Source organism: Chlorocebus sabaeus, chromosome 1 (genome assembly GCF_047675955.1).
Source record: "Chlorocebus sabaeus isolate Y175 chromosome 1, mChlSab1.0.hap1, whole genome shotgun sequence".
Classification (NCBI taxonomy): domain Eukaryota; kingdom Metazoa; phylum Chordata; class Mammalia; order Primates; family Cercopithecidae; genus Chlorocebus; species Chlorocebus sabaeus.
Genome location: NC_132904.1, coordinates 80,639,136 through 80,664,324, shown reverse-complemented (window position 1 = coordinate 80,664,324; position 25,189 = coordinate 80,639,136). Strand labels below are relative to the sequence as shown.

Genomic DNA, 25,189 nt, shown 5'->3' with positions numbered 1-25,189 from the left:
TTAATACTAATTTTTCAGATACAAATGGTAAATCATTTAGCAAAATAGTAATAAAAAGAAAATAATCTATACTAATATAACATTTTTTAAAATAATGTTGTTGTGATATGTTTAAAGTTTGATTATATTCTTGTGTGTTGTACCCAATGTTACATGACATTTTATGCTTGCAATAGCCAAAATAAGTTAAATTTTTTTTTTTTTTTGAAATGTACATATATCTCTTGAGATTATTATAGATACTCTGTGGAGTTGCATCAACAGATGAATTACCACACTAATTTTTGTTTGTTTGGTTTTTTGTTTTGTTTTGTTTTGTTTTGTTTTGAGGTAGGGTCTCACTCTGTTGCCCAGGCTAGAGTGCAGTGGCAGGATCATGACTCACTGAAGCCTCAAGCTCCTGGGCTCAAGTGATCCTCCCATCTCAGCCTCCCAAATAGCTGGGACTACAGGCATGCACTAGTGCATGTGGTTAGTAGTAGTAGTAGTAGTAGTAGTAGTAGAGACAGAGCCTTGTTTTGTTGCTCAGGCTGGTCTTAAACTCCTGGCCATAAGTAATCCTGCTTTGGCCTCCCAAAGTGCTGGGATTACAGGTAGGAGCCACTGTACCTGGCCCATACTAATTTTTAAGAATAATCCTTTGAACTCTGTTCTTCAGAATGATGACATTAAGTAGTAACTTAATAGTATTAATATTTTGGAAAAAAATCTAATAATTAGCTTAACATTATTTAAATATTTTAAATGATTATGACCAGATAATCACTGTACTCTTTGAGTAAATCATTTCTCATTTCTTTAAAATCTATTTAATTTCTAATACTATCTGAGATTGAAGAAATAAGCCTACCACCTCTTCTAGGAGGCAGTAGTGGGTGGTATTTAAGATCTCAGGACTGAGTTTAAAAACCTGGTTCAACCACTTGCTAGCAGAGTCATCTTAGTTGGGCCAACTCCCTCATTATTAAATGGGGATCACAATGGTAGCATCAATCCATAGGGTTTATGAGGATTAAGCGTTTAACCAACAGCTGGCACATGGTAAGCAATAGAGCCTGGTGGTTAAGATGCAGACTTTACAGCCCAAAGTGTCTAGATTAGTACCTTGGCTCTGCAGCTCACTAGCTGTTTGGCCTTGAGCAAATTGCTTAACCTCTCTGGGTCATATTTTCTCATCTACAAAGTGCAAATAAGAATAGTACTTGCTCCTAGACATGTTGTGAGGATTAGATTAGTTGATTCACAAAAAGTATTCAGAATAAGACCTGTCACAAACTAACTGACCAACAAAAATTATCTGTATATGCATGTTATCTGTACTATTACTTACTACGTATGGTTTTAAACTTTGTAACAATTGTTTGGTAATGTAATGAAAATATTCAGAGATTCCTCATGGGTTAAATTCAAATGCGTTAAAATCATAGAACTAAATCTGGGAACAAAGAAAAAAAGTGAAGCATTTTCATACCACGGTCTCTAGTGGTATGAAAGACTTTCAAACCTCACATTTACTAAAAGCATATTGCAAGGAGCTTTAAAGCCAAACAAAATGGCCATACACATTATTTCTATTAAACATATATATTATATGTAGCTATTTCTATAATTCAATTAACTGTAATTATTCAGCGTAGCCCTAAGACAAATACTCATTTTAACCACTCAGCAAAGTAACATCATGCATTTATAGACCTTCTGCTAGCTGAGCAACTGTTTGACCTCCAGCTGCTCAGCAGAGCACTTAAAGGCTATAGATGACTAAAACTTAATTTTATCAAGAACACATCTTTTGGATTTTTATTTTTGACACTAGGGCTCCAGCTGGTTTACTTCAGTCTGAACTGCTTTCTTCCTTGAGCCTGGAGTGGGGCAGTAATTGCTGTGGGACCTGGAGTGGGGAAATGGGGAGAAGTGAGCATCAATCAACTGGGTATACCTAGGCAATAACCCAATTAAAGTATACAATGTATGGGAGATGGGGTTACAAGTGAACTTGGTCTACTGAGATGAGGAGAACCAGGTAACTGTTAGAAATAACTTTACATCCCTAAAAAGCAGGTTCTTGAGAAAGGTCCATTGGGCCTGTTGGGGTTATGCTGAGTCAGTCATACTTCTTTCTACTGTTGCTGTCCAGAGGTCACTGATGGGGATTTGTTTCTCTATATAAAGCTTATTGATTTACAGAAAAACAATTTTAGTCATTGTTTAAATTCCTCATGCCTCTCCCAGTACCATAAACACAGCAAGTGCTGAATCAGAGTAAGTTGAATAGTGTAAATTGGATTTTACACTAACTCTGATGATACCTCATGGTCTTAACTTCACTGGGCACCTTATAATTCTTCATTTTTGAATTACAATATGTGTAAAGGGAATACCTACCAATGTTTAACTCATACAACGGAAACTTTTATGCACCCTGGAGTGAAGATAAATGAGATAAGGTCTCTGTCCTCAGAAAGTTTAAATGGGAGAGATGCATGTGAAGTCAACTACCTTTAATGCAAGACAAAATGAACTCAGCTCTATGATGGAGCCTGAGCCATGATTTCATTGGAATAAAGTGGAAGATATGATTCATCATAACTAGGAGAGACAAAATGGTCCAGAGAATCTAAAATTTTCAGCAAACTAACACAGGAATAGAAAACCAAACACCACATGGTCTCGGTCGTGGGAGCTGAACAATGAGAACACATGGACACAGGGAGGGAACATCACACACCAGGGCCTGTTGGGGGGCTGGGGGGAAGGGGAGGGAGAGTATTAGGACAAGTACTTAATGCATTCGGGGCTTAAAATCTAGATGACAGGTTGATAGGTGCAGGAAACCACCATGGTACATGTATATCTATGAAACAAACATGCACATTCTGTACATGTATCCCAGAACTTAAAAGAAAAAAAAACTTGACATGTGCACAGTTTATCTGCCCTTCCATGAGCACATGGGTACAATATAGTAAGCATCAAAAATCTAGCCAACTGAGCTAACTGGATTGAATTATGTATATATAATACAGAGTTATCTAGATACACATTAATGTAGTCCTTCAATTATTCAACAAATACGTATTGTCTACTATGTACCTGGCACAGATCCAGACAATAGAGATTCACAAAGAAAATTCAGATAGTTCTTGCTCTCAAGGAGATTATAGCCTGGTGGGGAGAACGCCTGTAATATAAATTGGGAAAAGTACTAGGAATAAATTTAAAAGAATTTTAAGGGGGTGCCAATTAAACAGTGGGTCAAAGGAGACTTCTATCAGCAAATGCCACTTAAGCTAAGCCTTGAAATATAAATTAAAATAGACATTTAGCCAGGTAAAGAGTGGGAGAGAGCATCCCAGACGGAAGTAGAGGCATGTGAGTATGATGGCTATAGTGTAGAAAAAGATCTTGATAACTTCTAGGAGTCTAATAATATGAACATTAATTACATGAAATGATACAGCCAAGATGAGCAAGGGCCAGATCATACTTAGCTTTGTTGGCCATATTTGAAGATTTGTGTTTATATTGAAATGCAATGGGAAATTACTGTGATATTTTAAGCATGAGTGACACATGATAAAATGTATAATTTTTAGAAGGCGATTCGGACTGCTATGAAGCAAATGAATTGAAGAGGGCACAAGTGAGAGCAGAGATCAGTTAGGGGTTGCTTGGAGGAAGGAGAAAAAGGTGAATGGATTTGAACTATCTTGATGCCTTTATTGGTAAAATAGATGGTGGTGTTTCAAGGATGAGGTTCAGTTTTTTAGGTGGGGTGCCATTTGTGAGGTGGGGAAGATTATGAAGGAATCTCTGCGGAGAGAGGGAACCTCTGATGCATCTGAAAAGGAAATCTCAAGGAAGCAGACCTGGAGAAAATCTGTCTAAAAACCCTGCCAAATTAATATACTGATTTTTCACTATATTTTGTGAAATATCTGGGTTTGGGAAAATATTTTTAAATTGACTTTTTTACTTTTTATTAATCTTTAATATAAAAAATTATGAATATGGCTACTTCAGCTATTTTAAAGAGTTAATGCATTTAATAAATCTATTTTATAGATTTTATGGCTTATTAATACCCAGAATGTTTTTAGGTTGGGGATTGTGTTTGTTTTTGCACAGAACAGAGGATAAACAGATTTATTCCTTTCTATGCTATAGGTAAAACATTAAGACATTCCGTGAAACAGTGATTTGTAGCAAATTAAATTTACAGTTTTTCAATTTCGTACTCTGTATTGATTCCATCTATTGCAAAAATTACTAATTTGAGATAACCTTTGATGTATGTGACTTTGTCTTTATAGCTGAGCTAATCTTCCCAACACTCAGATGGAATCAATCATCTGAATGGTGATTTATAGCCATATATTTCAGTAATGGATATTTGGGTAATACTCATTCTGACTTAGAATGTCTTTTCTCAAAATAGGTAAAAACTTTGCTAACATCACAGGTATAGATTTGGTTATTGCAAGCACCTGGGGTGTCTGCATGTGGGCAATCAATTGAGAAAAAAATAGGTAATTATATGTAGGAAGAAATTACTAGGCAAAGCCATTTAGGCTTGCCAAGCAACCAAAAATCAAGCAAAGGAAGAAAATCTAAAGTGTGTATGTGGGTTTCCAGGGAATAGATTTACTATAGAAGGCTTCCTAGTGACTTTCCCAAGAACACATTAAATCATAACTTCCAAGGAGCTATTAATATATAATTAAATAAGTACAAAACTGTTTGTTTCTATGGCCTGGGTCAAAGAAGCCTGAAGCTATAGGAGAAATTAGATGACTTCTTTTAAGATGCTCTTGTTGCTTAGGAATCATATAGGTGAGTTAAGGCTAAGTTCTAAAACCAAAAATGTGAAAGCCACAGTTTTATTAATTGATATACGAAGGTAGTCTTGCTTGTGACTTTATTTTAGCCACCTTACTCATTAATAAAAACTGAAAGAGTGATTAAATCTAGGTAATGACAAATTTTGGCAATTCTCCTCCATTATTTTTTAAAATATTTTTAAACTGTGTTTTGATTTCTCTATAGATAATATACCTTTTGCCATTACAGAGCCCTGTATCAGTGTAAAATGAGAATGTAGTAAAGATTGTAAGTTTATGTTTTATGCAGGAAAAATGGTAACTATGAAATGCACAAACTGTAGAAGTCACTATACCAATGAACATTTATAAGGTTTATAATTCAGTCATTAAAGAAGACATATGTGTAATGAAGAAGTTCCTGGATACCTTCAAGCAGCCGTGAGCCTAGAACAAATATACGAACCACTTTATGACTCACTTTCCTCACCTGAAAAATGGTTATACTCTAAATATGTAATTCACAGAGTTATTTTCAGGATAAGAACTGTAAATTCTTAATAAACACTTATAATATTTTTACTCATCATAATTGGCAGAAAGAGAAATAAAGAAAAGCAGCAAAGAACTCATTAATACAAGGGATTAAAGGATTAGATTGTATTTTATATAATATTTAATATAAAATGCTATGAGAGGTTCTTTTTTTTTCCTTCAACTTTTAATTTAAATTCAGAGGTACATGTGTAAGATGTGCAGGTTTGTTACATAGGTAAACGTGTGCCATGGTGGTTGGCTACACAGGTCATCCCATCACCTAGGCATTAAGCCCAGCATCCAATAGCTATTCTTCCTAATACCTGATGATCTCCCTTCCTCCTGCTCTCCCTCCAATGTGTGTGTTGGCCCCAGTGTGTGTTGTTTCCTTCCATGTGTCCGTGTATTCTCATTGCTCAGCTCCCACGTGTAAGTGGGAACATGCTGTGTTTGGTTTTCTGTTCCTGCATTAGTTTGCTGATGATAATGGCTTCCAGTTCCATCCATGTCCCTGCAAAGGACATAATCTCATTCCTTTTTTATGGCTGTGTAGTATTCCATGGTGTATATGTACCACATTTCTTTATCCAGTCTATCGTTGATGGGCATTTAGGTTCATTCCATGTCTTTGCTATTGTGAATAGTGCTGCAATGAACAGACACCTGCATGTATCTTTATAATAGAATGATTTATAGTTCTTTGGGTATATACCCAGTAGTGGGATTGCTGAGTCAAATGGTACTTCTGCCTTTAGGTCTTTGAGGACTGTCTTCCACAATGGCTAAACTAATTTATGTTCCCACCAACAATGTAAAAGCATTCCATTTCCAAACTGTCTTCCACAATGGTTAACCTAATTTACACTCCCACCAACAGTGTAAAAGCATTACATTTTCTCCACAACCTTGCCAGCATCTGTTGTTTTTTGTTTTTTTGTTGTTTTGTTTTTGTTTTTGTTTTACTTTGTTTTAATAGCCATTCTGGCTGGTGTGAGATGGTATCTCATTGTGGTTTTAATTTGCATTTCTCTGATGATCAGTGATGTTGAGTTTTTTTTCATATGTTTGTTGTCTGCATATATGTCTTCTTTTGAGAAGGGTCTGTTCATGTCCTTTGCCCACTTTTTAATGTGGTTGTTTTTTTCTTGTAAATTTGTTTAAGTTCTTTGTAGATTCTGGATATTAGACGTTTGTCAGATGGATACATTGAAAAAATTGGGGGGAGGTCCTTTAAAAGCACTAGAATATTTGTTGAATTGATGAATTGACTATTTATTAAAAGTTTTTAATATTTTAGCAATTCCAGATAGAACCAATATATATTTGGCTTATGCATGCATGTATGCATATATATGTAAATGTATTGCTGCTATGTGGATATGCATATATATGTTATGCACAGCTGTATTTTTTCTTTAGCACTATATAAATTTGTTTCTAACAGGTTTGAGTTATGATGTGTCATATAACTCTATGCTTTATGAAAATGCACATATATGTTTAGGTTTTTTCCTTTGGTTTTCCTAGTTTGGGCATCTGTGTCAGTATATGCCATGTGCAGAAATAGCTCCAAGTATATTAAAACCTAGCCTTATGATGTCTCCTTAGCACCAGTTTCCATCACTTGTCCCTCACCCATGTGACCTACTCCTGCTTTTTACATCTCCATTTATACAAGTGATTGTCTTAGTCACCCACAGTAAAAAGCCTTGGATGTCCTTTTTTTCCTTTTGGTTCTGTCTTCTTTGCTGCTTTGTTAAATCAGGCATCATACCTTTTGGAAACCACTTACAACATAATTAATCCTCTCTTTAAAATCTGTGCTGCCATTATTATGATGTTCCTATTGTCTTGATATCTTATCTGGTTTACTATAATAGGCTTCATTGCTGGTCCCTCTCTTCCATACCAACATATATCTTCTATACCAATCTTCCAAAAATTCAGAACTGTTCTTGATTCTCCCTTGGTAAAAAAAAAAAAAAAAAAAAAAAAAAAAAAAAAAAAAAAAAAAAAAAAAATCCAGTAGATTTTCAATGCCAGTAAGTAGCATTTTATGCACTCTATGATCTCTTTCTCCTCCAGCCACAACATTTGGTTTCAGTCTTCTCTTCTTTATTGTCCCTTTCACATATCTCCTGATGCAGATGAGCTGCCCTGTGTACCATTTCTTAAACATATGCCATACTTTCCTGACTCTAAGCCTTTGTTCATTTCAGTCCCACCTTTGAATGTCTTCTCTTACTATTGTGACTAGTATCTGCTGACATCATATCCATCCCCCAAGGGCCAGTTAAGTGTTAACTTCTCCACAAAGCTAAATTGACCCCATCAGAAGCAATCTTTCATTTCTAAGAACTTCTGATGTGCTTTATTTCCTCCTTTTTTGTTCATTCTTTTGTCGGGTCAAGTAACCCATAGGGCATGAAAAGGATGGATATCAACAACCCAAATTAAGGAGATAAAGAAACTGCTAATTCTAAGACCTAAGTCGTTAATGTAATGATATCTACCCTAGCCAATACTAAATTTGAAGCATTAAGTGACACTTAAAAGGAAAGTACACGCTCCTGTCTGTGACCCAATTCTGAGTAGTAAATGGAGGAATTGGGGCAGAGATGCGTGGGAAGCACAAGATAGATCATAACCATCAAAGCAGTGTGGCAAGGGAAAAAGGAATGGCTCAGATGGGAGCTGACAATTTTACAACTGCGAAGAGTCCTTATGAGTGAAGTCTATGTTTTGGTACCTTACCTTTTTTCACTCCTTACAGAAATTGTCTGTACAAGAAATTGGAGGCATTTAGGGGCACATTGTTTACCAATCTACTTAATCAAAAAACAATTTCTTAATTATTGATTATTTTTATTTTATAGCTTATATGACAAATTTTGTGTCCAGCTTGTCTAAATATCAACTTGACTTGCATCTGATATTATAGACAGAGAATTTATTAAATATCTAACTTAAATGAATTTTACCAGCTTTTCTGTTTATCATACTCATTTCCTTTATCAGATCTATTCTTGCTCCTCCATCTGCTCCTGTTTTTTTTTTTTTTCTTTCTGATGTCAACATGGCCAAAGTGAACTATCCAGTCTTGATGTGAGGACGTCATCTGAAAATTTCCAGAAATTAGTCATTTGGCTAATTGATAGGCCTAGAGCTGTCAGTATTGAGCATGTAAGTGCTCAATGAACACTGAATGAGTTAAAATTTTAATTGAAAATAAAATGCACTGTTCTTCACACTTAGTACAGAGACTGCCTGCACTGAAATTCTTCTTTTTTCTCCGATCTGTCCATGGATAGCTTTGTCAATAATTTGGATTTTTCTTTAACAAGTTGGATTTTCTATCTTGTAACCATAATAACTTGGGGATGTTTAGGTTACCAACGTTTTTAGTTATCTGAAATTCAGCTGTTCATGACCAAGCATCTTACCAGATCACTGGTAGAAACTAAAAACACAGTTTGTACAACTGGTTTGATTACTGGCACCCAACCATTTACGTATCAGGGAACATTATGCTTTTTCTTATTTCTTGCCATGGAGTAAATTACTATGTTTATTCATTTTCTAAGGCGTGTGCAAAAACGTCTCTGAATACAGGAAACAGTTTACTTTTTATTCAGGTTCATGTCCTGGGGTCAAGTTCCTAGTGGTAGGTGGACCTGTTTTGGGTGGAAGGCCATGCTGAACAATGGTTTGTTCAGTAAGCACAAATAGCAAATTTAACTATTTGGCATGAAGTCTCAAAACACTACATTTTCTTTTTAGTGGTAATTTTTTTTAATCCTTTTGAATTACCACAATTGTTCCCTTGGGTGCACAAGGAGATTTACTTGAGTATATATATAGTGCAACCTTCTATTGGAATAAAATATATGGAATAAGAAAGGAAGTGGTGAACTGTTTGTGTTAAACCAGGGAAACAGTCTTCTTAGAAATAAATTGTAGCTAAATTACCACTCTCCTGTCCACCAACGAACAAATTTTTTATTACTATTATTATTAAATGAAGGACACCATATTTGATAAATTCACCTTGTTCCCAGGTACTTTTCTGTAGAATTTCTTGTGCATGCACATTGTTAATTTCTGATTATTTCTGTATATAAGACATATGCTTGTGAATTTGGAGGCTCTTTTTCTAAGCTAATATTTGGTCAATATTCATAATGATGTCTGTAAACAAGCTCTCTCCTGAGATTGTGTAGCAAATCATTTATCATGAAAGAATAAACTACAAATATTGCCACTGTAATTCCCACTGTTCTGTATAATACAACATTATGAGAGAATTAATCACTTAATTACGTTTACTAAATCTTTATGGAAATTAATGAATGATGCCACTCCTCTCATGTGCCCTTTGGGGATAACATGGCCACTGTTTCTTTTCACAGTTTTCTTATTCACTGTTTAAAGCAGATCTATAATTTTTTAACAGAATTTTGAAGTCAAAATTATTTTTACAATCAAAATTTCAGATTTAAATAATTGCACTGTACTAAATGTACTTTTGGTTTTTCAACATTTAAAATTTCATCATTCACACAACAAACCCTGTGAAGAGCCGTGAATATTTACTGAAGGTAAATATACTTACCTATGTGGAATTGTTTGTAAGCTTTAAAAAAAAAAAATGTTGCTGTGGTAAATACAACTATAAAACTTTAAATGTATGGCCAGTAGCAAAGCAATTTGATGAAAAGAGTGTGGGATTTGGAGCTAGGACCTAAGTTGAAATCCTTGCTTAACTTAAATAAGCATTAGAGATATTAGGTATGTATCAGCAACTAATTAAATTTTAAGTGTTCTTTTTGTTTGCTTTTTTAAAAGGAAATATGTGCAGAAAATAATCATCTATTCACTCAATAAATATTTTATTTCAAAAACATATTGGGTCAGGAAGTTGTAAATGCTAAATTAAAGGAATGAGAATAAATAAAGAAGTTTTGGCTTTTTTTCCCAATTTTCTTCTTAGAAGACTGGTATTTACCTAGACTGAAATAAGGCAGTCCTCCTCTGCTGACTGATACTGACTTCATGCTAAATTCTTCATTATCCCTGACTAAACCCATTTTGGTTCCTCAACTCATGGACCAATGTCCATTAAATTTTTCTCCTTCTATGGAACACTGAGATCCAATACATTAAAACTTGCGGTACTTTTTATTCATGGACCATGACTCCTAATGCCACTAAGCTGTCAGTCAAAATCCTGTACTACATAGACTTTGTCTCCAAACATAACTCAATTGTAGATAGATATTTTGGGTGCTTTATCCCAAAAAGAAAACTTACTAGGAAAGATAAAATGAAATCTATTTTAATATCTGTAAAGAACGCCAACTTAAGCATTTTTAAACATGGACGATTCTACGGGTTATCTAGTTATGAGATCCCACTGAGTTCGCTGAAAATTGAAAAATTGCAAAATAAAGGTTGATATGAGGGAAGGTTGAGAATTATTAGTCAAGGCTGAAAACATAGCAGCTAAGAAAAAGGAAGAGTAAAAATGACACAGGAAACAAACTAGACACATTTCTGGAAGAGTCAGTGCTTTATCGTGGTGAAAAAAGGTATATACATGTAATTTGTTCAGTATAAGCCATTAGTCACATGAAGCAAGAGTTCAGTAGTTACTTCCCAGGGACCTAAAAATAGTCATTGAGTTTTTAGTAGTAGTAGAGTCAGATGAAAATTTTATTCTTCATAGTTCCATTTATTTGAATCAACTGAATGTGGTAGCAATTGTTTTGATTATAATAATTTTGATGTGCAAGAATTCTAAGATGTCAAATATTCTGATCTCTCTCAATACACAAATTCACTGATATATTTTCACTCATTACATTTAGTAGCAAAAAGCACACAATTACTTTTGCACCAAACAAATATTTAACAAAGCATTAATTGAACATGCTCTGAAGACAAGACTAAAAATTGGGTATAGACACACGGTGTGCCCTCAAAGGAAATAGTGGTCACAGTATAGTGTGTAAAATGTGACAATACTATAAATATATGCCCAGGCTTTTTCTAGGAAACTTTGAACAAGACTTCAGTTTCCGCTTTAATACTCTGGAGAGAAAGTTTTCCAATCCTAGTGGTAGCTGTTCACTTGGGAGTGAAGGTAAACAAATTGGATTATCAGAAACAAGATGGAATTTGGCAAGTGTATATGTTACCCAGCGCATACAGATATAAAGGTGAATACCACAGGTAGAAGGAAAGGCTGGTTATAAAAATAATGGAAAGATAAATATAAAAATAATGTCTTTAGGGAAAGTTTTTCATGAAACACAATGTGTATACTACTAAAGAACTGTTTTCCAGATTATGAGAACAGGTTATTTTCTCCTTCGGTAACTTACAAAATTAATAAAACTTAGGGAAAATTAGCAACCAAAACCATTAGAAAATTTTGCCTACAGTGATAAAAGAAGCAGTGAAGTACAACTTAATGCAATACACTTAAAAACCTGTGACTAAAAGAAGGAAATTGTAGCAGAAAGGCTTAGAGAGGCTCAGATGCTACCCGATTCCCATTCCCCTCGTGAAACTGTACTGGTGATTAACAAAATCCTAAGACTTCTCAGTGATACCATTAAATCCAGAGAAGAACACACTGAGCTAGCAGGCTTATCTTTTTCAAAGAGTAGTTGAAACTTGTGATTGAGAGAGTCTAAAGCAGGGAAAGTGAGTTATGCTGATATTTTCTGGTGGAAATAAAGGTTCTCTAGCCACACCCCGAATTAGAGAAATTTCTCCAATTAGATTCAACTTGGTATAAGACATTTAACAAAATCTCAAAAGCTAGCGGAATGTGGGTCTTGTAAGAAAAATGACACACTTGCCTGTAGCCTCTACTGAGATCTCTTCCAACTCCCTTGCCAGCTATTGCTCAGGTACAGAATGTGATTAGAACACAAAATAGCCAGACCTCCACTCCCAGTGTAACTTGGGTGGGAAAACAAACTGATTCTAGGCACAAAGGACAAAGGTAAACCAGTCACATGTGTTATATCAGAGCAAACAGAATATCCAATTGAGCTGCCCAATCATGAGCAGGATGAAAAAATTTAATGACTCTGTAAGAATACCACAATCAAAACCAGAAAGAAGTCTATTATTGTAATCTAATCTATTGAGCACCTGCTATGTATTAGGCAGTGTTCTGTTTTATGCATATATATTTAGTACTTTTAAGAAACTCTATAGGTACTGTTATTATATGTGCAGATATGGAGGTTTAGTAACTTGCCTAAAATCATACAAATGATGACAGAGCCAGGACACAAATCACTGGTGTCTGGCTACAGAGCTCATGCTATTAACCTTGTGTGATCTTGGTCCTCATAACCTGTAAAAAAAAAAAAAAAGAAGAAGAAGAAGAAAAGAAGGAAGAAAGGAAGGGAGTGATGGAAAGAGGCAAAGAGTTTAACCTATAAATCAAGGACAGAAGGGAATTGTTCGCACACATACCTCAGAACCTAAAATAAAAGTATTTTAAAAATTCAAAAAATATATCACTCTTTCCTAAAATATGTCCTTCATCAAAACTGTTATTTATATCATGTTAGATGTAAATCTCATTATGAATTGAAAAGAAGAAAAAATGTATTTATAATGATAAACCAAAGGAAATTGTCAAAAAATTATTTTAAACAATAAAGTAATTCAGTAAGATGGCCAAGTTTAAAATCAGAATATAGAAATCAATAACATATAAATATATGTCCATATACAAGCAGTAATCAATTAAAAAATATAATGGCAGAAAATATATCATTTACCACCATAGCAAAAAATATCTTACGAATAAACTTTGTAAAGCCCAGCATGCATTAGCTGTTTTTCCTGATGCGCTCTCTCCCTGCACCTCACCCCCAATAGGCCCCAGCGTGTGTTGTTTTTCCCCATGTGTCCATGTGTTCTCAATGTTCAGCTCCTACTTATAAGTGAGAACATGTGGTGTTTGGTTTTCTGATCCTGCTTTAGTTTGCTGAGGATAATGGCTTCCAATTCCATCCATGCCCCTCTAAAGGATATGATCTTGTTCCTTTTTATGGTTGCATAGTACTGCATGACACATGTTTACCTATGTAACAAACCTGCACATCCTGCACATGTACCTCGGAACTTAAAAAGAAGAGAATAAACTTCTTGATAAACATTTAAGATCTATATAAAGGTAACTTTCAAATGCTACCAAGAGACATGTAATAAGGGAATACCATAATGTGCCATCGGAAAAGAGGATGCAACATCAAAAAAATTCAATTTTTACTTTTATACTAAAAATTTTAAATAAAAATATCAAAAAATGTTATGCAAGAAAATGATTTTTAAATTTGTATGAAAAATTAATGAGCAAGAATATCAAGGAAAATTTTTAAAAAGAACAATAATGAGAGATCCAGGCTTACCATTTATTAAGACATCGTACAAAGTTATAATAATTAAAATAAAAATTAAGATATATCAAAGTTAAAGCCTATAGATTCTGAAAATAGACAAGACACATAAAGGAATTTAGTCTATAATAAAGGTGGCAATTTGAATGAGTAGGAAAAATGGATTGTTCAATAAGTTATATTGGGAAAACAGGACATCTATCTTTAAAAACCAGTTATGTCCCTTTTTCATAACCTACATCTGTATTAGTCCATTTTCATGCTGCTGATAAAGAGATACCTGAGACTGGGCATTTTACAAAAGAAATTGGTTATTGGACTTACAGTTTCGTGTGGCTAGGGAGGCCTCCCAATCGTGGTGGAAGGTTAAAGGTGCATCTCACATGGTAGCAGACAAGAGAAGAGAGCTTGTACAGGTAAACTCCCATTTTTAAAACCGTCAGATCTCATGAGACTCATTCACTAGCACAAGAACAGCACAGGAAAGACCCTTCCCCATAATTCAATCACCGCCCACCAGTTTCCTCCCATAATACATGGGAATTGTGGGAATTACAATTCAAGATGAAATTTGGGTAGGGACACAGCCAAACCATATCAACATCCAAAAACATTTCTATACTTAACTACAAATGTTTATTTTTAAAATGAAAGCGTACAACTATAAAGGAAATTGGGTAAATTGACCCATATTAAAATTAGGAACTTCTATTCATTAAATGATATCATTAAAAGAGTAAAACAGGAAGACATAGAGTGGAGAAGATATTCCCAGTAAATCTATCATGCATTTGTATAATGTTCAGTCTTATTCATAATAAAATAATTGCAAATTAAAAGTAAAAGATGCCTTTTTAAATCAAATTTCCCACATTCAAAAATTATGACAATGCACTGTGTTAGGAGGTGTGGTAAAAGAGGCTCTTTCTGAGAGCTGAAAGAGGCTGGTGGAGTATAAATTGTTCCATATTCTTGGAGAGCAATACCAAAATATCTTTAATTTTATAACTGCTTAAACCCTTTGGCATAGTGATTCTACTTGTAGGAATTTATCCTATACATGTACCTGCCTATGAGTGAAATGGCAATGTTAATTGCAACAGTGTTTCCAGTTGCAAAAATCGAACCAAAAAATCTAAATGACAAAAGAAGAATAGCTACAATAATTGTATTGCATCCATATTGTATACTATAATGCCATTCAGCTTTTTAAAAATGAGGAGCTGAAATGAGTATACTAAACGAACGAATACACTTAAGGTACTGAATGAATAAAATGAATGTACTGAAATTGAACAAAATCCCGTGTATATTGTTAAATTACCTACACATTGTGGGCAGTATGAGTAATGTTATATCATTTGTCTTAAAAAACAAATAAATAATATGCTTATTGATATGTTTTGGCTGTGTTCCTACCCAAATCTCATCTTGTAGTTCCCATAAGGCCCACGTCTCATGGGGGCAGGGGAGCTGGTCAGAGGTAATTGAATCATGGGGGAAGTTACCTCCGTGTTGTTCTAGTGATATTGAGTGAGTTCTTACAAGATCTAATGGTTTTATAAGGAACTTTTCCCTTTGACTCATCACTTCTCATTCCTAACATCATGTGAAGAAGGATGTGTTTGCTTCCTCTTCTGCCGTGATTGTAAGTTTCCTGAGGCCTCCCAGGCCATGCTGAACTGTGAGTCAATTTATTTTTTTCCTTTATAAATTGCCCAGTCTTGGGTATGTCTTTATTGGTAGTGAGAGAACAGACTAATACACTTATATATACATAGAATATGGATAATATCTGCAATGTCTTGAAAAGTAACTGATAACAGTAGTTGCCCCAGAGAGGGAAACTATGAGGGAAGAAATTTTAGTTTTTCTGTTTATTCTTTATATCTTTTGGATTTTTCTACCACGTACATATATTACATTATTTTTAATAAGCAAATAATGTTTAAAAAAAACACAAAGTTTTTATAATAACCATTCTGACTGGTGTTAGATGGTATCTAATTGTGGTTTTGATTTGCATTTCTCTAATGATCAGTGATATTGAGCTTTCTTTCATGTGATTGTTGGCTGCATGTATGTCTAATTTTGAGAAATGTCTATTCATGTCCTTTGCCCACGTTTATATGGGGTTGTTTCTTTTTCTTGTAAATTTGTTTAACTTCCTTATAAATGTTGGATATTAGACCTTTGTTAGATGAATATTTGCAAAAATTTTCTCTCATTCTGTAGATTGTCTGTTTCCTCTGTTTATAGTTTATTTTGCTGTGGAGAAGCCATAGAGAGGAACAACTACACAGGGGCCTAGTGGAAGGTGGAGCCGGGGATGAGGGAGAGGATCAGGAAAAATAACTAATGGGCACTACGCTTAATACCTGGGTGATGAAATAATCTGTACAACAAACCCCCATGACACAAATTTACTATGTAACAAACATGCTCTTGTACTCCTGAACTTAAAATAAAAGTTAAATAAAAGAAAAAAAAAGTTTAAAAATGGAAAGGTGTGCAAAGATATGCAAAGAGAAGTAATCTCAGCAAGAAAAAGTGATTACTTTTTGCCCATACAAATAAAAATACTATGTACCATGAAATTATAACCAGTTAATAGAAATATTAACATCAACATTTATGAAACTAAAAATGTTAAAAATAAACGGAGAAATGGGAAACACTACCACTTAATATACATTTTGAAAGATGTTTGGCTCAGAAGAGAAAGAATAAGTGGATTCATTTCAAATAATTTAACAAACATACAATTTAGTATCTACCACCATAGGCCAGGAAATGTGCTAAAGACAGGGAATATATAAATGATTAAGACTTTTCTCTCTCCTTCAGTGTCCATGATATATTATTAGAGCCTTTAAAGAATATCCTTTAATCAGAACTGTCTTGAAATATAGCTTTGTACGTTTAAGTCAATATGTTATATAAACAGTCTGAACAGACATTAACCAAAGTGAATCAAAACGATTGTTTTTCCTGTATACCAAACCTATTCTCTAACTAAAATAAACTAGACTTTATTTTATGAATCTTGTCTTTAGAAATTTCAACTAGTTTTCTTCTTTGATACTCTATTATTTCCCAGGTGTTCTTGCTTTGATTTTCTGATGAATTGAAGCAATGTGTGGAGAAAATTTTTTAAAAAGAGAGACATTAGAACAAAAGGTGCATAATTTTCAGAAGTATCTTTCTCCAGGCTTAAATTCAGACTAGAATTGATATTTTTATTTGTTTAATAGGAAGCTAACATTTTCAGACTCCACATTTGCATTCACTAATAAAAGATAATCTTTTAGGTATATTATCTATCACATGGATTTCCTCACTGCTGTAAATAGTAAAACAGTGTATTCACTTGCTTATCTGTCGTACACATTTCTGCCCTAAATTGTTACTGGGAATAAGAATTTCAGGTGGCCCCAGCAAGATTGATAATGATCTTTTTCCTGATGACTCCATTAGATCAGACTTCAGAAGCATTATACTTCGCATGAATCCTTGGAAGCCAAATATGAAAGTTGAATGTTTGACAGCACACCAGCCTAGCTGATGAAATTGGATTGCTCCCTTCTAAATATTTACTTCACCACTTTGAAATTAATCTGTATTCTTTCACAGAAGGCTTTGTGACCCACTCAATGAGGAGTCATGCCTAGTTACTTCTCCTATTAGCTTAGTTGGTACTGTTCCTCATTATTATAATTTACAAGTTTTAAAACTTTTAACTGGAACTTTTTCTTACAACTTTTCTTAAGAAAACTCTGCAATTTAAGTAACCTTAAAAAATAAAACTTATCTGAGCTTTCATCAATGTAATTCCTCAGTAAGAAAACATAATTGTGAGAAATGGTATCATGGAAAATGTAATAGTTGATTGTGAAAGCTTCAGTTTTGCTGCCATTTGTATTCATGATGCCTTTGAGTTAAAAATGTTAGTAATGGAATGGAGATGGGACATCTGTTAGAGTGAAACATTTGATTCATTAGTCAATTGAAAAAAAAAAAAAAACCATTTTGGAGCTTCTGGCTTATTTGTTTTTCCTTGTTTCTCAAGTCCTAGCAACAACATTTCATTTTCATGAAGGATATCAGCTATTCTGGGAAGAAGCTAGTTTGGTTTTCCAATAATGTGCTCCCAAGATGTATCTGTGATGATATACAAGTAGACAAGTTTAGACAAGGAAATTACAGAGGTTCTCAAACATTTTTTTTTCTTTAACCTCCAAAGCCTAGAGTTCCCAAAGATTCAGTGTTGGTACCTCCTTATTTCTCTATCAACCTCTTCTCCTAGGTAGTCTCATCAGGACCTGTGCTTCAGGTTTCATAAGTTCCATCCCTAGGCTTATGTTTTTTTTCTGTGCTTATATTTAATATCATCTTTGATGTGATAAATATCTAATAGACATTTTAAGATTAACATATACAAAACATAACTCTTAATTTTATTTTCCAAAACCAGTTTTTTTCTGGTTTTGGCTCATCGAATGATATCCAGTTGTGTAGGCCAAAAATAGAAGAATCATCCCTGATTTCTCTTTCTGACTCACACTCACATCCAGTTCATTTGCAAATCCTGTTAATCTATCCTCACCAACTCTGCTCTTGCTGCTGTAATCCAAATCATATCGCTTCTTGGTCAGACTACTGCAGTAGTATTCAAACTGGTCCCTGTTCCCACTTTGTACCCTCTACAGTCTATTAACACAACAGCTTGAGTAATTTTTTTAAAACATAAATTAGGTTATATCAACCCCAGCTGCAAACTATCTGCTAGCTTCCCTTCCCACTTAATCAAAATCCATAGCCCTAACATAGTTTGCCAGCCCCTGACTACCTCTTTGGCTTCGTCTTTCATCAATTTCACCTTGCCCATGCATCTTCAGTAACACTAGATTTCTTACAACTGTTCCAAAGTTCTAAGTATGTTCCTGCCTAGAGCTTTTGTACTTGGCTATTCTTTGTGCCTGTAACACACTTTTCATGTGGATTTTTTTCTCACTTTATTCAGGGTTTTATTTTTCCTCATAGTATGTATCACAACCAAACATTGCATTATAAATATATGTATTTGTGTACACTAGAATATAAGCTCTAGGAGAGTAGAAAACTTTGTTTTGCTCACTGTTATGCCCCCAAGCATCGACAACTTAATCAAAGCAGCTGTCTTACAGAGTAAGTACTCAATAAGTAATAGAAAAGAATTCTATCATTCCAGAAGGTAGAGGTAGGGAGAGTAGGTGTTACTGAGCAGCAGATCTTGGCTTAGGGAACATAAAAGCTTGAGAAAAATGAACACTACCTGATTCTAGAGGATGGGGCTTTGTAATGTAGTGAGTTCTCTGTTACTAGAAGGGTTCAAGCAGAGGCTGGAAAGATCTTGTTCTAGAGGGAAGCTCCGATTGGGTCATCTCTTAAGCTGTGTTCACCTATATTGGGAAAGAAAAGGCAGAGAAAGAAAAGCTTGCATTGATTGGTTGGATAATAGAAGCATGAGGTAATTTATTCAGATACAATCATTTAAGGTCAGTCCGCAAAAAATTCCCCAGAAAAAGATACCAGGTGACTTCTCACTTCATCCACTCTCAATTCCAGGATACCAGACAGGCTTGTTACTGTATTTATAAAAAGCCTTTCTGATTTACAGAGGGCAACAGGCCCCTGATTCTCTTGCTGCACTCTGGCTACTTGCTGTCTCCTATCAGATGATGGATATAGTCCACTGGATGCAAATTTACTCTGTTCCTGCATTTCAACCTTTAAATGAAGGAGCTTCCCAGAACCACGTTGCTCATCCATGCTAAATCATAAAAGGCAAGACTGACCTCTGCCTAGGTTTTTAATCTATAAAGGATTCAGTGAAAGCTTATTATAGTATGAAATATTATGTGGGATATTCAAGGAAAAGCTTCAAAATTATTGAAAAAGTTTACATATGCATACCTCAGAGATATTGCAGGCTCATTCTGCACCACTGCAATAAAGTGAATATCATAATAAAGCAAGTCACATAATTTATTTTTGTTCCCAGTGCATGTAACAGTTATGTTTACACAATACTGTAGTCTATTGACTATGCAACAGTACTACTTTCAAAAACACTTTAATTTAAAAAATACTTTATAACTAAAAAATGCTAATGATCATCTGAACCTTCAGTGAGTCAATCATCTTTTTCTGGCAGAAGATCTTGCCTCAATGTTGATGACTACTGACTGATCAGGGTGGTGATTGCTGAAAAAGATGGAGTGGCTATGGCAAATTTTAAAACTAAGACACTGAAGTTTTCCACAGTAATTGACTCTTCCTTTCAGGAAATATTTCTCTATAGCATGTGATACTGTTTGGTAGCATTTGACCCATATTAGAACTTCTTTCAAAATTGGAGTCAGTCCTCTCAAACCCTGCTACTGCTTCATCAACTAAATTTAGGCAATATTCTAAATCCTTTATTGTCATTTCAACAATATTCACATCTTCACCAAAGGAGTAGATTCCATTTCAAGAAACCACTTTCTTTGTTTGTTCCTAAGAAACAACTCTTCATTTGTTAATTTTATTATGAGATTGTAGCAATTCAGTCACACCTTCAGGCTCCATTTACAATTCTAGTTCTTTGACTGTTTCCACTACATCTGCAATTACTTCTCCACCAAAGTCTTGAATTCTTCAAAGTCATCTATGAGAGTTGGAATCAACTTTTTTCAAACTCCTGTTTTTGTTGAGACTTTGACCGCCTCCCATGAATCATGAATCACCCTAATGGCATCCGGAAGATTGTCAATTTACTTTACTCAAATGCATCAGAGGAATCACAATTTATGGCAGCTATAACTTTATGAAAGTATTTCTTAAATGATAAGACTTTTAAAAATTAAAATCACCCCTTGATCCATGGGCCATAGAATGGATATTGTGTTAGTGGACATGAAAACATTAATGCTTTTGTATATCTGCATAAGAGCTCTTGGGTGACTAGGTGCATTGTCAATGAGCAATAATATTTTGAAAGGAATCTTTTTTTCTGACCAGTGGATCTCAACAGTAGGCTTAAAATATACTGTAAACCGTGCTATAAACAGATGTGATATCAGCCAGGCTTTGCAGTTTCATTTATAGAGTACAGGCAAAGTAGATTTAGCATAATTCTTAAGGGCTCCAGGATTTGGGGACTGGTAAATAAGCATTGACTTCCACTTAAAGTCACCAGCTCCATAAGCCCTTACCAAGAGAGTCAACCTGTTCTTTGAAGCCTTGGAGCCAAGCATTGACTTCTCCTCCCTAGCTACCAAAGTCCTAAATGTCATCTTCTTCCAATACAAGGCTGTTTTGTCTACATTGAAAATCTGTTGTTTAATATAATTGCCTTCATCAATAATCTTAGGTAGATTTTCTGGATAACTTGCTGCAACTTCTCTACCTCATCACTTCCTGCTTCACCTTGCACTTTCATGTTATGGAAACAGCTTCTTTCCCTAAACTTCACAAATCAACCTCTGCTAGCTTCAAACCTGTCTTCTACAGTTTCCTCACCTCTTTCAGCCTTCACAAACTTGAAGAGATTTAGGGCCTTGCTCTGGATTAGGCTTTAGCTTAGGAGACTGGTATGGCTAGTTTGATCTTTACCCAGACCACTAAAACTTCTTCCATGTCAGTGATAAAGCTCTTTTGCTTTCTTATCATTCATGAGTTGAATGGAGTCACACTTTTAATTTCCTTCAGGAACTCTTCCTTTGTATTTACAACTTCGCTGTTTGGCATAGGAGGCCTAGCTTTCTACCTACCTCAGCCTTCAACTTGCCTTCCTCACTAAGCATAATCATTTCTAGATTTTGATTTAAAGGATATGTGTGTGATTACTCCTTTCACTTGAACATTTGGAAGCCATTTAAGGGTTATTATTTAGCCTCGGAGTGTTGGGGAATAGGGTAAGCCCAAGAAGAGGGAACGAGAAGATGTAAGGACATATTTGGTGCGTAAAAACACACACATTTATCAGTTAAATTCATCATCTTATATGGGCATATTCTGTGGCACTCCAAAACTATTATGATAGTAACATCAATGACCACTGATCACATGTTACTATATCAGATATAATAATAATTAAAAATTTTGAAATATTATGAGAATTACCAAAAGAAAATGTGACACACAGACATGAAGTGAACACATACTGTTGGAAAAATGGTGCCAATAGATGTGCTTTATGCAGGGTTACCACAAACTTTCAATTTGTAAAAAATGTGGTATCTGTGAAGTATATTAAAGAGAAGGGCAATAAAATGAGATAGGCCTGTACTATGTTTTCGGAAGAGTATTTCATTGGAAGAGGGAGTAGAGAAATCATACATATGAAGCACCTGTTGTATAACAAACGTTTAGATCGCGGCCATTCATTAACTTTCCATGCCGTGTGAAGCCTTGTGAATACATTCATACCTAGTTCACTGAATAAACTGAACTTAGTAAGGTAAAAGCAGAAACCAACTTCATTTTTTTCTCTCTGCCTTCTCACAAACCCCTCTAGGAATTAATTCATCTCTCCTTTTGATACAATCTCAGGCAGATCATTTATAATACAATCTACTTGAGTCTAATAGTCTCATAAGTTTAACACAGTCAAGTGCAAAATAAAAACTTGAACTCTTATTTGACTTAAAATGTATCCTCTTCCCCAACTCTATCCTGCCTCATGCCAAAAAATCTACAACAGAGAAGGGAATAAGATTTACTTCTTTTTTCAACCTATTTGCTTAGTTTTTTTGTTTTGTTTTGTTTTGTTTTGTTTTTTTACCTTTCTGGAATAGAGCAGAGATGGGAGAGCAATCATGGGAAAAGTACTTAGTTTTATGGGTAGTATAATTATAATTTAGTTTCAATACCCTTCTGATGATAGATGTATAATCTGCAGGTCTTTATCCTTCCTGGGGCTTTTCTGGGTTCATCTGAGTTCCTCCTGCGGGCAAACTCAAGACTATGGTTTTCTGGATAGAACTGAGCTCTCCTCCTGCTGACAAAACTTTGGTTTTCTAGATAGAAGCAAGGCTTCCTTTGGATAACCACATTTTACTCTCTCTTGTCCCTGAGCTTCCACTGGTCCACCCTTCTATTGAAGTTCAGACATTCATCTTGAATAGAGTCTCTTTAATGAGCATCCCTTGCCAGTTTCCCTCCTCTCAACTCATATCTAATTCATAGGAAACATACATTTTCCCTATTGTCTGAAGAATTTCAGCTCCTCTTCAATGCAGCTCCCAATCTTCCCTCTGTTTTCAGGTGGAAGAACTCTAGCCACAGTCTATCACATATTTTTTCAGGAGGAGGCAATTATCTGGATTTATGACCCTCGCAATCTGGGAGACATATCATGAATTCTGAGTCAACCCATTGAACCCCTTTCTCTAAACTTGGGTTGAGGAGAAAACATCCCTCTTTCTTCCCCTATAAAAGAGTAGAGACAAAAATATTGTTAATGCAATATTTTCCAAATGAATTTTCTTTTTTAGTTTCTTCAACTTCACCTTCCATAAAGGCTTGTGTTGGAGGCCAAGGAAGGGCATTGATCAACTAAGACTGACAAAACAAGTTTGAGATCTTCTTTTCAACTCATATATCATAGCTATTTATAGCTCTATGCTTTTGAATATAGGAAAATTGGGGTAGTTATTCAAAACTCTAAACAGTAGGAAGCGTTATATTTAAGATGCCATTTTATGTTAGTTTGTTCCTCCAAACAATCCTATGTGGATTGAGGATTTTCCTCAATTATCAGTAATATAATAATAGTGTTTACCTGTTGTATTATTATGATTTTATTTGATAATCGGGGAAAATTAGTCCCAGAAAAGTTAAGTTACTACAAATTCGTACAATTTATATTGGCGAGTGAAAAATACATCATCTCTGTCCTCAAAACATTTATTTATTTGGGGGAGACAGAAGGTAAATTAATATATAAGGAAACAAATGTGTGAGAGAGACAAATAAATAAAGATACAGATATACAGATATAGGTATATGTGTATATCTGTATATGTATTACTTATAAATTAGGAAATGCTGTAAGGATAAAAGCAGGGCATAATTATAACTGAAACGAATAGAGGTCAAGGAAGGCCTTTTCAGAAGGTGATCATTAAACTGAGTCATTATGTATAATATTTCCCTAAGTATGTCGTTTCCTTATGAAATATAGGAAGAGATCACTTCATGCAGAAATACCAATAGGTGCAAAAGCCCCAAAGTAGAAAAGAGCATGGTCAGAACAGAGCATAGGCCTAAACCTAGTCAAGTGTGAGAGAAGTTGCAAGAGACATAGTTGGACAGATACGTAGGCCAGAAGACAGGCAAGAGTCCTAGGACCTGCCACTTAGAGTTGTGTGGACTTTTATTATTATCATTGTTTCTCAAATATGCAATATGTATTTTTACTGTATTATTCATATCACTTGTTTCCCTTTCATTTGTAAAGTTCATCCACTCCAAGTAACACTCAATGATTTATCTCTCTCGGAAGAGGAGTGCACTCCCTTCCTTCCCATGTCCTATTGTAGCATATTACTTTAAATTTTCACTTGCTTTTGAGATTTTTTTTTCTCATCTCTACAACGAGTGTGAATTTCATTAGGACAAGGAAATGTGACTGATGTGTCCTTTGCTTCTGTATGGTAAGCATTCAACTGGTAATTGAACATTGATCTTATTTATATTAAGATTTGGATAGAAGTAGGGTATTAATCTGAGTATAAAGAAGAGATTATACTATCTTTTTTATTGGTGGTCAGTGTTCTGAAGCATTTTATTTTATTTCTGGCAGACTCCACAATTCCAATAGGAAAACAGTAACTGATTGAGCTTCTAGTTTTTAATCTTGAAAAGAAAATGTTAATTTGAAAAGAAACATAGGTATAAATTGCAAATATACTGCAGTACAATTGTGTAGAGTTAGAAAAGGGGCCATATCCTGACTTTTAGATTTACTTACTTTATAACAGTAGTTACTTAAAGTTTATTTATTTGTTCATTCATTCATTTAATCATTTAGAGCTTATTATATAACAGGTTTTTGCAAGAAAATAGAGCTATAAAAAAAATTTTTTTTAAATTTCCAAAATGTTCTTTAAGAGGCTCACACCCTACTGGGAAAGTAGACATGTAAATAGTTGGATCATTTTGAGTACTAATCAAGAAGTGTGTCAGAAGAGACATAAAAGAAGGAGAGGTTATAGCTACCTGGGAGAACAGGAATATTGAACTGAGGCTTGAAAGACTGGTGGAGATTTTCCAGGGACAAGAAGTAGTTTGGAGAAGGGCATTCTAGCCAAAGGAATTTGCATGAAGCAAAGACCTGAATAGGCAGGAGGCCATGGTAAGGAGTAAGAATGGGCACAT

The 25,189-nt window shown here is 34.7% G+C and overlaps 1 protein-coding gene across 23 annotated transcripts in view; it reads left to right on the top strand.

Moving 5' to 3' along the window:
• DLG2 (discs large MAGUK scaffold protein 2) overlaps window positions 1–25,189 on the top strand; it is a 2,222,296-nt gene that overhangs the window by 1,619,697 nt on the left and 577,410 nt on the right. The window lies entirely within an intron of this gene.